The following is a 15716-nucleotide window of genomic DNA, read 5'->3' as shown; positions in this document are numbered from 1 at the left end:
CTTCGCCGGGGGCCTCAGCCGTCTTCCTTAAGCTGCTGCCCTCGGGGGAGTGACCAGCTGGGCCTTCTCACCGGTTCACGTCGGGGCTCGTCTTTGTGACCAAGTGATGGGGTGAGGAGAGACCCGGCTAACTTACGTGTTTCGAGGTTTCTTTTACTCTTTCCTGCCCTGGAACTGCTGGGGAGCACAAACCTGCCCGGTTCGTCCTCGCCGCCCAGCGCTTCCTTAGTGCAGGACCAGGCGCTTGCCAGACGCTCGACATTCGTAGAGGAACTTTGGGGTTTCCTAGGGAGTGAAATGGAAATGAGAGGGCCTGGCCTGGCGCCGCTTACTAAACAGGGGCGCGGTGAAGTCCTCCCGGCCGGGGTGAAGCCTCTGCTTGCGGATCTGAAGGGAGTTGGGCAGCAGAAAAAGGATGCGGTCTGTGCATTCCCACGTGGCCAGCCCTGCCTGCACCTGAGCTACCTGTGCTGTGAGGCTGGCAATAGCCACCCCTGGTTGTTTTGAGGACCAAAGGAGATAAGTGCTGTTTCTTTGATTCTTTTGTCAACATCTATCAAATGAAGACCCTTAATCCACCATGCTTGTTTTGAGATCAGAAGCGAAAGTGGGTGTGAAAGGGCTTTATAAACATACAAATGTCAAAGTTTTCCTTTTACCATACAATTAGCAAGTCAAAGCATACACATGAAGCAAAAGTATATACATACAAGAAAGTCAAAGTATACACGTGAAACAAAAATTTTCACAATATTTTTTCAAATACAAAATATTCAGGGCGGGGCAACTGAGGAATAACCGTTAACAAGGCTCAGGAAGAAAAAGGCACGTTAACGAAGAAAGCAACCTGGAAGAAGCTAACTTTGATCTAGTTCTTTTTTAAAAATGGACTAAATATAGTGTATGACTTCGGCCTACTTATTAATGCATCAAAACAGTGAATTAAATTCACCTAGTTGTGCTGAAATTATCAAGACATTGTAATTTTACAGAACTTAAAGGAAATATTAAATAATCCTTGCGCTTTGGGTTGGAAATATGGGTTGGATGATTAGCAGTTTCTGTGAATTGTTTTGTTTACCCAGCATGTGAAGGTATGTACACTTCCTCTATTTTCTTGACCTTTGACATGTGACCTTTTAGATTGGACTGTAGGCAAAATCACGAAATGCATAATTACACTTTGTTTCTTCTCATACTTCAAATATAGAATTTATTAAAGTAAAAATGACTGATAATACTAACCACTCCTGAAAGATTTTGCATTTTTAACAGTTGTGAAAGCCATTATTCAAAGCAGTCGTTGAATCTATTTCATAAACCAGCCAACATGTAGGGGAGCTCTTTGGGGACATTTAAGTGCACCAGAACATTCTGAAACTGCAAATATAGGTAGTCACGTATTTCTTGTAAGACTGAACCTAGTTATTTCTTATCTGTTTTCTCACATAAAAATGAATAGCACCACTCAGTGCCTGCCCATTCCTGGGTTTAAAATGAGAATAATGAAATTTTGATGGAAAGGCTTCCATAGAAGGATTCTATCTTAATTTGGGATACCTTGATACAGTAGAAAGAGCCTCAAGGAAGGAAGACAGGCTTTTCATTTTATATTCTGAACTCCACTTAATTAGTTCCTCTTCTGTGAAATCTCTGTTGTGGATTATTAAAATGAAACTTTTGTGGCTATTATTTGAAGAATTTTGTAATGTCTTAAAATAATGGGTCTTTAGTACTTTCTGGCAATAACTTTAACAAAATAAATTATTATTACAGTACATATCATATATCCAGTCTCTTAAATGGCTGAGAATTCCCCTAGTTGGTTACACCCAGAGAGACATTTGCCCTATTGAGCAACTGGAGAAATTAGATGTGACATTGCTTAACAAGGTGAGGCGATTCAAAGGGGCCAGAAAGAAGCAAGCCAGAAACCAGAAATGTGAAAGCAAAAAAGAAATTATATACTGATAGCACATTGAAGTTGAAAGAGATCCAACCCAACATTCTAACTTACCTATTATGTGCACAAACTATTGTATGTGCTGGGTTCGATCCTCAGAACCACGTAAAAATAAATAAATAAAATAAAGTTATTGTGTCTATCCACAACTAAAAAAATATTTTTAAAAAATCAAATGACAAATCAATTGGTGTAAGGTCTACACATTTTTCCATGTTTCATCATGTTTTCATGAATATAATTCATTGTCCTGGCATTTGTGAAATAAGCTGGACAATTAACAGTTTTATGTAGGTTTTGATCCATTGTCAAACTAATGCTTTCCTCACTTTGTTACTGCACTTTGTCTCTCCTGACCCAGTTACCTGGATTATTCTTTGGTTTTCCTTTCCTTGCCCTAATATTGTTCTTAATTTTTCCTGTGATATAATAACAATTAAGATTTGACACAAGCTCTTGGCCTGTATCATCTCAGCTCTTTCAACAATGAAGCAAGCACTATGCCCTAAATTCATTCAAGGAAACTGAGACACAGAAATTAGATATAAGCCCAGGTCCCTCAAATGTTCAGGAGCAGACTCTGGAATCAAACCCAGTTTTGTCTAACTAAAGCCCAAGTTCTTAACCACTATATTCTGAGAAAGAGAAGGGCAATCCCTAACATCCAGTAAATGACTTAGTGCTGTCAGCAAGGTTGTTAGGAACTGGCTTGACACAGTTAGGCCTTGATGATTTGTTGAACAGAAATATCTCAGAAAACATCTACATGAGACAAGTCTACTCCATGATTATGATGGTCAAGACAAAAATAAGACAACTCTGTAATCATGTCTGAAGATAGACAAAATCATGAATGTTGGTGAGGTGAAACCACAATTATGAAGACTGTTCTAAAGATGAGAAACTACTTACACTCCTAAGAGGCAGCACTAACTTCAGTAGGATAATCACAGTTTGAAGATACTCAATTTGCTCTTTTGTTTTTGTGTACTTGTTCACCACACTTGATTACTGTTAGCTACTTTCTGCTCTCCAATACCTTTAACTCTACAGTAATGAGGAATTTTTTAAAAATACTTTTTAGTTGTAGATATGGGCACGATGCCTTTATTTTATTTATTTTTATGTGGTGCTGAGGAGCCAACCCAATGCTTCACGCATGCTAGGCAAGCTCATTACCACTGAGGCACAACCCTAGCCCATTAATGAGTAATTTGAGTACACCAGTTTGGGTCTGGTTTCTACACCTGGTTCTACCATCTGGTGTGGTGGAACACTAAATATGCTATCACCTGATTCTGTTACAAGCCGTATGAACTCTGACCTTGTCTGGATTATTTCCAGTTCTCTCCCTCATTACTTAAAGGAATCGTAACCTTCATTTCTTATAATCAAAAGAGTAACCAAAACATTGGGCATTTCTTTTATTTTCTCTTAATATTTTTTAGTTGTAGATGGACACGATACCTTTTATTTATTTATTTTTTTAATGTGGTGCTGAAGATCGAACCCAGTGCCTCACACGTGCCAGGCAAACACTCTTCCACTCAGCCCCAGCCCAGCATCAGGCATTTCTCATACATTACCTATGTGTCTAGCACTAGAAGATAAAGGACCTATTCTTAACCTTAAGGAGTTTAAACTCTTGAGAAAGACAAGACACGAACCATCAAGCATTTACAAATCATTGAAGGATAATATGAATAAATTCCAAATTATGTAGTCAAAAAATGAGAAGGAATACAGAAAAGATAGCTGTGGATGTAGATTGGAGAAAGCATCTGGGACAGGAAAAAGAAGGGACTTTTTTTTTTTTATTATCAAACCTACCTTTATGAGGACTTGAGCTGGATACTTATAAACTGGTAGAAACAATTACTGTTTTCTAACCATACCCAGTAAAGATGCTAGAACGAAGGAGAGGACTGGACTGGCAGTAAACATCTACTTCACCTTGGGGCAAAACATCCAAACTAGTGGCAGAATTTGCCCTACATAAGCTTTATCAAGGGTAAAAAGTGGGGATTGGTAAAGATAGGCCAAGTGGAGCTTTAATAAATGAGAGTAGAGCAACCAAAAGCTGAAACATGAAATCGTTGTTACTGCAGTGGCTGGGTTGAAATTTAAAAAAAAAAAAAAGTATCTTTACCATGAGAAGAGAGACTTACTAAGTAAACGTTTGTTTTGTGGTCCCAGAATATAATGTGGTTTGGCTGGAATTTTTGTGAAATACAATCAAGAGAGCCTCTCAGTTTGTCCTGTGTTTGAGAACGACTGCCCACCCTGTGGTTTAGGCAGAGCTGTATACATTCTGAGAGGCACGGTCCCTTTTACAGGTGAAGAAGCACCTATGGATATCAAGCATCTTATACCCTCTATAACTAGGGCAGGTAGATTTCTCCTAACTTGAAACACTGATAATCAAATGGTTTGCAAAGCAAATGAGCTCTATGAAGGGAAGAACCTTTTTTAGGTTACCTTTTGAAGTCTCCTTTATAGTCACGCTGAATATGAGGGAAATAGCAACCAGTCCTTTATCAGAGTGTGAAAATGCCAATATTAATCTCTCCCTCGATCTGAAACTGTCAAGCTAAAATTTGTATCTGACTGCTTGGCCCACTTTCCTTTCTTGTCTTCAGGGCACATTTTTACACGGTCTAATCATTTGCTTATCAAGCAAATAATTTGTCAGAGCCTCTGTGCTAGTTAACAGTCCCAAAATACATCACTAGTCCCTCTGCCTTTACTTCTTGGAAGAATGAATTTTAAGAGTGACAAAATTTGAACAATTTCCTCTTTTTCTCTTTGGTTTGCCCTCCACAACTTGAATGGTTTTGCTGTACCACATGCTTCCATGATGTGCTGCTACCACAGACCCCCAAGCAAATGATCATGGACTAAAGCCTCTAAAACCATCAGCCAAAATAAACATTTTCTCCCTATGAGTTGATTTTCTGAGATATCTGTTTTAGTAACAAAACTAACACAACATTAAAGAAAAATCTTTTAAAGCATTATTTTTCAGAAAATAAAGACTAAATTATAAAAGCACAAGGAAGGCTAGAGATGACCAAAAGCAGGGGAAATGAGAAAAGAAGATGAAATGGCAAAAGATATAAGAAGAATCATAGGGATAATAGATGAAAGGTAAAATATTTGAGGTTCCTAAAGAAGAAAAGTAAAAGTAAGGGAACATGCAGATGTGTATAAGCAAAATTATAAAATGCATTTTCCCTGAAAAATAATTTTTAAAATCTACCTCTCGATTGGTACATCAGAATCTAGGGGTAATTTTGCCCTATAAAAAAAAGAAAAAAAAATTTTGCCTTATAATGGTCAGTCCAATATCCTACTAAAAATTCACAGGACTTTAAAAGAACATAACTTCTAGAAGAAAACAAAATTTTTATGATGTGTGTTAGGCAAAGTATCCTTAGATATACCAACAAAATCCAATCCAGAAAAAAAAAAAACTGAAACAATATTTAAAACTTTGATATCATAAAACTTCATTAAGAAAATGAAGACAAACTACAAAGAAAATATTTGCAAATATTTGTACCTGCTAAAGGACTTGTATCCAGAATATACAGAATTCACCCAGTAATAAATAAGACAATTTAAAAATGAGCAGACTCTTTAGTCATCATTTCACAATAAAAGATATATGAATGGCAGACACGTGAAAAGGTGCTCAAGATTATTATTCATCAGGAAAATGTAAAAACCACAATGAGATGCCACTCCATACTTACTAGAATGGCTATAATAAAATACAAATAATTGTTGGTAAGTATGTGGAGAAATAAACCCTAATACACGCTGGTAGGAGTGTGAATAATCATTGCAGAAAACAAAAGTTTGGCAGTTTCTTAAAAAGGAAAACAAGCTTGTTATATGACCCAGCAGTTCCACTCTAGGTATCTACACAAAGATTTGTATGCAATGTTCATAGCAGCATTATTCATAATAGCCAAAAAGTAGAAACAATTAAAATGTCCATCAACTGGCAAATAGATAAAATATAATAAAATGAATTTTGCATTTGCCTCCTTGCTAAAATTTATTTGTAACCCCAAAGTTAATGCAACTTTCCCATCCAATCATTTGACATGTGCATGTAGAGAAGGAAAAAAAAAAAAACCTTTTGAGTCACTCAACACTTTTGTCCTCACCTAAGATCAAATATGGTAGCACTCTGCCTTCTCATTTCAGCTTTCATATTGTAAACAACTGTCCTTTTTGCAATCTAGTGCCGTTTTCTGCATTTTTGTGATTTTTTTGGGGGGGAGAGGTGACTTTATTCTTTAAAATGACATCTAAGTATATCACTAATGTGCTGTCTTCTGTTCCTGAGCACAAGATGGTGGTGATGGTACCTGTAGAGAAAATACCTGTGTTAGGTAAGTTTTGTTCAAGCATAAATTTCAATGTTATTGACTACTTTTCGTGTTTTCAAATGAACAGTTTATATTTAAAATAGGTTTAAACAAAACAAGGTTATGTATTAATTGGTTGATGAAAATCTGACATTTTATAGGAAACTAACATTGTCTTTACCTGGGTCATTGATTCAGTATTTGATAGTTCTGTGCTGTATCCACAGCAACCTTTTAGACATAACTGCCAGGAATAACAAAATAAACTGTACATCCATATGACAAAGTAGTGTTCAGTGGCAAAAAGGAACAAATACTGATATATGCTACAACATACATGAATTTCAACAACAGCATGTAGGGGAAATGAGCAGCTGAAACTCAAAGGACCATGCCATTCATAAATATGGAAGTAATTTCTATTGATCAAAAAAATCAGAATGCATGCAGGTAAGCCCCAAGTAGCAACAAAGATAGTGGATTTTGAGCTCTTATTTATCTGGAGCTAAAGCTCTAGTTTTTATGTATCATCCTACATTTAATAAACAAGCAGTTTTTCAATTTGGGTCAGTAATTATATTGAGCTTATTCTGACATCTCTTTCATAATTATCTACCCAGCCTGACTCTTATACTTATCAGGCTTACTCTGATGTTCTGTTCCTCACAATTCTTTATCAATTGCCTCTACCAGAGCATGTTGTACTGACCAGGGCATTCTGTACTGATCGTGCGCTTGAACATTCCTCAGTACTGCTAGATAAATTTTTCCCATACGTAAAAGAAATCAGATGCAAAAGTCTATAATTTCATATGTGTGAAATGTTCAGAAAAGGCAAATTTCAGAGCTAGAAAACAGGTCATTTGTTGCCTGGACTGGGGGAAGGAATAAGGCTTGATTGCAAATGGGCTTAAAGATCTTGCTGGGATGATGAAAATGGCCTAGTGTTGAGTTTTAGCAGTGGTTGCACAAATATGTAAATTTATTGGGGGCTGGGGAGATAGCTCAGTTGGTAGAGTGCTTGTCTCAAAAGCACAAGGCCCTGGGTTCAATCCCCAGCACTGCCAAAAAAAAAAAAAAAAAATTATTAAAACTCTGCATTGTACACCTAAAATGGGCAGCTATTATAGTATGTAAATTATATCCATTAAAACTGTTGAGGGGGAAAGATAAGGAATTATTTGATAGCCAGACAAAAACACTGAGCCACTTGTAAGGAGCCAGGGGATAAACTCAGATTCTCCTCAGAAACATACAGTGACTTCTCACAGAAATATTCAACACCAAAAGACAATAAAGCAGTCTTAAAAAATATGCCTAAAAAATACACAGTGTTAGGGTTTCGATATGAGGTGTCCTCCAAAGCTCATGTGTAAGACAACGCAAGAAAGCTTAGAAGTGAAATGATTGGGTTATGAGAACCTTAACCCAATCAGTGCATCAATCCACTTGAATGGATTAACTTGGTGGTAACTGTAGGGTGTGGTGGAGGAGGTAGGTCACCGGGGGCATGCCTTTGGGATATATATTCTGTTCCTATGAGCAGGAACACTCATCTCTGCTTCATGTCCAGAGCTCCTTTCTTCCTTCACACCCTTTGGCCGTGATATTCTGCCTCATTCTTGTTACAAGTAATGAATTGGCTATCTATGGAGTGAGACCTCTAAAACTGTGAATGCTGGATAAACTTTTCCTCCTCTAAAATTGTTCTTTATATTTTTTAGTTGGCAATTTACCTTTAATTAATTTATTTATATGCAGGGCTGAGAATCGAACCCAGTTCCTCCCACATGCTAGACAAGCACTCTGCCACTGAAGCACAACCCCAGCCCTCTGTAATTGTTCTTGTCAGATCTTTGGTCACAGCAACCAAAAAGCTGACCTAAAACAACAAGAAAGCCAGGCACAGTGGGGTGCACCTGTAGTTCCAGCTCTTTGGGAGCTGGGGTAGGATGATCACTGAGCCCAGGAATTTGAGGCCATCCTGGACAACTTGGCAGCACCCCATCTCATAAAAGAAAGAATACCCACCCATATAATAAAAATTTCCATATTCATCCAGTCTTTTTCCCATCCTATAGGACCTTTTGCAATGTGACTTTTCTACTCTTCCACTGAGAAGTACAATCCTTCCCCTTGAATCTGGTTGGGCCTTAGTAACTCTTGTACCGATAGAATGAGGCAGAAGTGATGCTATGTGTCTTCCAAGGCTAGATAAGCAGCTCCTCCACTGTCTTTGAAACACGCATCCACTCATCCAGACTTCCTTATGGCTGCTCCCCTAACACTCAGGTGCCATGCTGTGAGAGGCCCAAATCACATGGAGAGGACACACTCTGGTTAATGGCCCCAGCTAAGCTCAACTTTCAATTTGTCCCTGCCCAAGCAACAAACTGAGTAATAAAGGCTCCAGATGATTCTATTCCCAGCTGTTTCAGTCACTCCCAGAAGGTATGGTCTTCTATACCTTGGAATAGATGTGGAATAGATAACTCCTCTGCTACAGCTCGTACAAATCCTGAGTCTGAGCATATTTGATAGGTTTCCCCACCACACACACAACATAAATTTGGAGTGATTTGCTAAGTGGCAAAAGAGAACCAGAACAGCAGGAGTTTGACAGAATGATGTGTGCTTCTCATTTCACCTTACCCTTTGGCTAAGATCTGTATCTGTCTCATGATGTTCACTTTGAAAACTTGTTTAAAGTGGTAGCTACTCCACTTTAATATTACTCTTTGTCCTTTGTATGTACTGCAGAGGTCCTGTGAGACTTTGTAAATAATCCATCACTTATCCAACTTTCATTTAACTCATTTACTTAAATAAATGTGGACTCATGGATTTCTATTTGATTCAGTAGGCCATTATTTTGATACTCAGACTGATCCAGATTTGGTTAGTGACAGTCCCTTCAAGTTGACTTCTTTTTCTTTTTAACATGTCCCCATAACTCTTAGCAGTTTCTGACTTTCTGGCACAAGAAGATGTTCTAGTTTTATTTTGGGTGCTCCCTGCCCCAACCTTGACTCATCCATTTCATCGAAGTCCTTTTAGTAGAGAATGGTATCGAGAAACAAAGATCTATGCTGGGTAGGCGCTTTGCTATTAGGGTACACACACACACCCACACACTTAAATCTATATAGTAAGTCCATATATTGACAACCATGAATTCACATCAGTATCTCCAATCCATATCAGCATCACAGGGTTCATTTTTGCTTTCTCCCTTTCCATTAGCACATCTCCTCTCTGACCATGACATCCCTGGTTACCATTATCTTTATTTACTTATTTGACTAATCCCACTCTATTGCCACCACAACCCCCTGTTCTGCTAGGGCTTGGCACCACAGGAGTAGCAGAGGAACTGCCATGGAAGGCTTACATTGGCAGGGCAAGGAGAGGGGTTGGGGAAGTTGTGTGGAGTGAGGGAAGTGTAGATTTCAGAATGGCCATGGAAGCCCAACTTATTGGACCTCTTAATGGCCTTGGACTGAATATTTAACAAAGAAAGGAAAGTAAGGAGAAGGAGAAAAGGAAGAAGGAACTTAATGTATTTATTAATCTATGAAATAATTTTTTAAAGTTTTTAAGTATAGTACACAAAAACAAGTTTATGTTTAAAACTATGAAGTACCACATCCATAGCCTATTCCAATTATAATCACTTTTTAAAGCAACTGTTGTCTTTGTTAACAAATACAACAGAGGGTAATGAAACCTAACATCTCAAACAGATTGCTTACTGTTCGTTATACAAATATATGCCTCAACTCACATTTTAAGCAGTTTAGCTTAAAATTCATAGATGATTAGAGATATCAAATTTGTCATTAAAAAGTTTATCAAATATCACAATTTCAAGAAAAACTACAAAAAATACTTTATAAACATGCATTGGAAGCCAAATTAACTTGTAAGCAATTGTTTCTTTTTCAAAAGTGTATATATTACTGAAACAATTTAAGTGTACAATTCTATGAGAGGTTTTCTTCTGGCTGTTTTCCCTGGATAAAGGCACTGTCAATGCTTATTACTGAAGAGCAGATACTGATTTGTTGACATTACATAACTGTGACTATTCCATGAGATATTGCCCCTAAAAGGCAAAGTGAGGAACGTATCCCAATGTAGGACAGCTCTGATTTTTATATATATATAAAAATTTATATATATAATATATATATAATATGTCATATATTATATATATATTATATATATCTCCAGGCCTGGGTTTTTATTTCAATGTTAGTTACCACAAATAGTAGATTTTAGAGCTTTGCAACCCATATGGCTAAAAATAAGGCACATTAGATAGAACTCAAAAAGAAAGTTTTTCTTTAAAACTCAAGAATTTAACACTAATGAACAGATAACAATAGTTACTGGCAGTTTTAAAATGTGCACTACAGAGTGTAATCTCAAGAAGACCACATTTATTTATCCTATAAAGTAATCATTTGTTTAAATTATAGCAACATAATTTTTCAAATGTGTGTATTTAGGGAAATTATAAAATACTTGAAATGGTTGCATACCTGTAATCCCAGCAACTCAGAAAGCTAAGGCAGGAGAATCACAAATTTCAGGTCAACCTCAACTTAGCAAGAGGTGGCTCAATGATAAAGCACCCCTGGATTCAATATCCAGTGTCAAAAAATATATAAATATATATACACATATATATACACAAAAATATATATAAAAATTTTGAAATAACTTGCCAATTAAGTTGCAGATTCTAACTATAATCCATATCATTTTAGAAATTAATTACTTAAATTCTACCAAAGATAGGAATTTATAAAGTAGATAACTAATTAAAATACTCCCATTAGTTTTCCATGAAAAGCAAATTAAAATCACATTTGATTGATTTTCATTTGCTTTTATATATATATTTTAGTTGCAGACAGACACAATACCTTTATTTTATTTATTTAGTTTTTTTTTTTTTTTTTAAATGTGGTGTGGGGGATGGAACCCAGTGCCTAGGCAAGCACTCTACCACTGAGCTACAACCCCAGCCCTACATTTGCATTTTTATCTGATTGGTCTATGTATACATCCACGTTCAAGAGCACATGTCTATTCTGGTAGGTGCAAGACTTATTCTTTCATGAATGCCTCTAAGAAAATACTAAAACCAAGGAGGGAAAAGGAGGAAACTGGCAATTGGGGGGGTGGGCAGGGAGGTGCTAAGAAATGAAACCAGACCAGCAAATTTCCTGTGTGCATTCAGGAGTATATGCAGTCACACTTTGAAAAGCAAAATGACCTCTTTTTATTGTTAATGGTAATCTTCCACCAGGTGGAAGATTCTCAAGGGAACATGAAAAGAATCATGAGATAGAGACTCAGTGTGGGATATGATCTTACAGGGTCAGTATATGGTGACCATTGTCCTCAAGCTCCAGTGGGACGGAACTTCATTGAAATGGATAGTGCTGCCCTGGTGCTTGGGAGGAGGAAGAACAAGACATGACCCTGGAGATGCATATAGAATATTAAGATTAAGATTCCGCACTCCCATCCCATGTGCTCATGATTCAGAAATATGGATCTCCATAGACCTGAAAGTCCAGGTATAGCTGGATCTGTGTTAGAGCATCGTATGGTCTGGGAAGCTCTGGAAAATGCATATATGGTCAGGGCCAATTTATGTTGGAGCTGACTAGGGACCATCAGGTGGGGATAATGCTGGTCCAGAAAGAAGAAAAGGTTGCTGTGAGTCCCAGAGGTGGTCCAGCAGGAGGCACAGCGGGACACTGTCCTGTTAGTGCAGCAAGAGGCACAGTGGGTTGCATTTGGCGGGAATCCATTGAAGGCAAAGCACTTGGGTTGTTCCATGGTTTGGAGCCCCGCCTTCAGGAGGTTGGCCAGGCTTTCTATTGCTCACAGCAGAGGCTCAGGCATGGGAGTGTTGAGGTAGAACATTTGCCATAGAAAATTCATCAGACATCTTCCTGGCAAGGTTCAAGCCTGCCCCAGATGCAGTGGTGGAGCTGAGAGAACTGGAGGCCAAGGAATTAAGTACAGTCTAAATGATGACACCAGTGCCCCCAGCACAGATCCTACCTCATCCAACTTTTAAAAACAATTTATTGAGATACGACTTACATACTAAAAATTTACCCATCTGAAGTGTGATTCAGTGAGTTTTTTGCATATTCAATTTGTATATTCACAGTAGTGAGATAATAACACTATCTAATTTTAGAATGTTTTCATTACCCCAAAAAGAAACCCTATCCCCACTAATAGTCACTCCCCATTTTCCCTGTACACTTCCAGCCCTAGGGAACCAGCAAGCTGTTTGCTGTCTCTATGGGTTTGCTCTTCTAGAAATTTCATATAAATAGAATCACAATACAGGACCACTTGTGTCTGACTTCTTTCACTTAGCATGTTTTTAGGGTTCACCATATTGTGACACATATCCTTCAACTTATAAAAGACAGATATTTTCTTTTCATAAAACACAAATATTTTCTTTTCATAAAACACAACACTTTTTTGCTATACATGAAAGACACCCTTTAAACAAAGTGATTCAGAAAGACTATAAACTAGAAGATGAAAAAAATAAAAGATTTGGCAAATGTATAGTAGGCAGATACAAAAGAGCTTAGAGTTACATTAGACAAACTAGAAATCAGTTCAAAAAGCATTAAAAGTAAAAAAACAAATATAACTCATATCATTAGAACAATTTGCCTTGAACATGTATGTGTCAACTATTCGCTGCTGTGACAAACATACAAAATAAGAACAGCTTAGAAGAGGAAAGGTTTACTTTGGCTCGTGGTTTCAGAGGTTCAATCCATGGTCAGCTGACTCCATTGCTGTCGGTCAGAGGTGAGGCACATCATCATGGCATAAAGTTATAGCAGAAGAGAACTGCTCACTTCCTAGCTGCCAGGAAGCAGGGAGAAAAGGGGAAGTGGCCACAGGGAAGAGGAACCCTTTCAAGGCAGCCCCCAGTGACCTACCTCCTCCAGCCACACCCACCTGCCTGTGGTTACCAACCAGTTAGTCCATTCAAACTATTAATACATCAAATGAATTAACTCACTGACCAGGTTACAGCTCTCTTAATCTAAGTATTTCACCTCCTGCATTAACACAGGAACTTTTTGTTTGTTTTGAATATTGAGACAGATTCTCACTAAGTTGCTGAGGGCCATGCTAAGTTGCTGAGGCTGCCCTCGAACTTGCAATCCTCCTGTCTCAGCCTCCCAAGTTGCTCAGATTACAGGTATGCACCACTGCACCCAGCCATAACACAGGAACTTTGGGGGGTGGGGGATACCTCTTTCCAAACCATAACAATGTAACAATTATGAATATACATCAAATAATAGCAACTTTCATTAAGTATAAAAATTATCAAAGATAAATAGAAACACACTGGCAAGATACTTTAATTCAACACTCAGAAAAAGTGACCAAAAAAAATAAGACCAGAAGAATACCCAGGCAACATATTAGATAAAGCCATACTCTGTACCCTGTCTATAGAAAGTGCATCTTCCTATGAAGAGTCTGTGAAACCACACAAGAATTGGCCATACTTAGACCACAAAGAAATTTTTCATAAATTCCAAAAAGCAGAATTAATACAACATTCTCTGATCACAATATAATAAAATGTGAAATTATCAAACAAAAGAGTGCTTCTTCCTGAAAATGTTTTAACTCTTAACAGTGTTGAATCAAAAAGGCAAGTACTAACAGACATTCAATTATTTCTGGAATGTACCAATAATGAAAACATTACATATCAGACACACCGCATACAAAGTAGTGCACAGATCAAAATTCATAGTGTTAAATACTTATATAGATAAAAAAAACAACCATAATAAATTAAATATCTGGGTATAAGAAAAGGGATAACCAAAGAAGCTAAAGGAAAATAGAAAGAGGGAATTAATAAATGTAAAAGCAGAAAGTAAGTTGGAAAAAAAAAAAAATCTGCTGTTGTTTTTGCAGTGCTGGGATCAAATCCAGAGCCTCACATGTGCTAATTAAGTTCTCTCCACTGAGCTACACCCCGTGCCCTGAGGGGGAAATTTTTCAGAGCACAACTAATAAATCTTTTTCTAAAATCCTCTCCAGGAAAATAAATAAATAAATAAATAAATTAGATAAACCACTAGCTAACCAGCATTAATCTCCCATTAATCACGTTAAGTGTTCCATTGCTGAAAGGATTCCTAAGATTCAATTTATGCTCATGGATCAGCATGATTACAGGCAGAGGACACAGCTCAGAAACAGCAGGACAGGCACTGAGCTGAGAACAGTGATGCACACTTTGGATCCTCCTGCCTCAATCTCCTGAGCTGCTAGATCCCAAGTTCAAAGCCAGCCTCAGCAGCTTAATGAGGCCCTAAGCAACTTAGCAAGACCGTGTCCCAAAGTTTTAAAAAATATAAAAGGTTGGGGATGTGACTTAGTGGTTAAGCAACCTTGTATTCAATCCAATGTACTAAAAAAAAGAAATAAAAGGATGACGTGTACTGAATTGTGCCAAGGGAATGCAGGTGAGCTCTTTTTGATCATCCCACTGCTAGGTCCGGTCACACAGGACAAGTTGTGTGCTGGTCTCAGACCACCACTAGATTACTTGAGGAGCACCTTTATACTAGGAACCTCAAAGGCTGCTCCTAATGAGTCTCACGTTATGCTGGTCATGTGGGACATTTTAACTGCTGCATGCCTGAGGCCCTGGGCTCCATCCACAGCACCACAAAGAATAATATCAAAGAGATCTCATAGTATATTAAAAGTAGTATATCATGACCAAGTGGCATTTCTTTTAGGAAGGCAAATACAATTTTATTTGGAGAGTCAATAACAAAATATGTTAGGGAGAAAAAAAATCACAATCTTCAAGATGCTGAAAGGAAATTTGAGAATATTTGACACTCATTCTTGATTTTAAAAATCAATACTTCCTTGACATGGGTACATTTCACACACAAACAGCCACACACGTTTCAAACCCAAAAATAAAAACATCTTTATAGCTAGTGGAGGAGTTCTACTACAGTCACAAATGAGTCAGAGATGCCCACCATACTCACCATGGATGCAAGAAAACAACAAAATTAGAGATATAAAACTTGGAAAGGAAGAAGTATGACTTAGATCATTTGCAAATGCTAATATTTATAATCCAGGGAAGAGAGTCAGCTGAAGAAATTTCAGTAAATCCGCTGTTATGGTATAGCTATGAGGTGTCCCCAAAAAACTCATGTGTAAGAGACTGCAAGAAAGTTTAGGGGTGAAATGATTGGGTTATAAGAGCTTTAACCTAATCAGTGAATTAATCCTCTGATATGGATTAACTGGGTGGTAAC

Source organism: Sciurus carolinensis, chromosome 4, assembly GCF_902686445.1.
Source record: "Sciurus carolinensis chromosome 4, mSciCar1.2, whole genome shotgun sequence".
In the NCBI taxonomy this organism is placed as follows: Eukaryota; Metazoa; Chordata; class Mammalia; order Rodentia; family Sciuridae; genus Sciurus; species Sciurus carolinensis.
Note: the sequence above shows the minus strand (reverse complement) of the source record.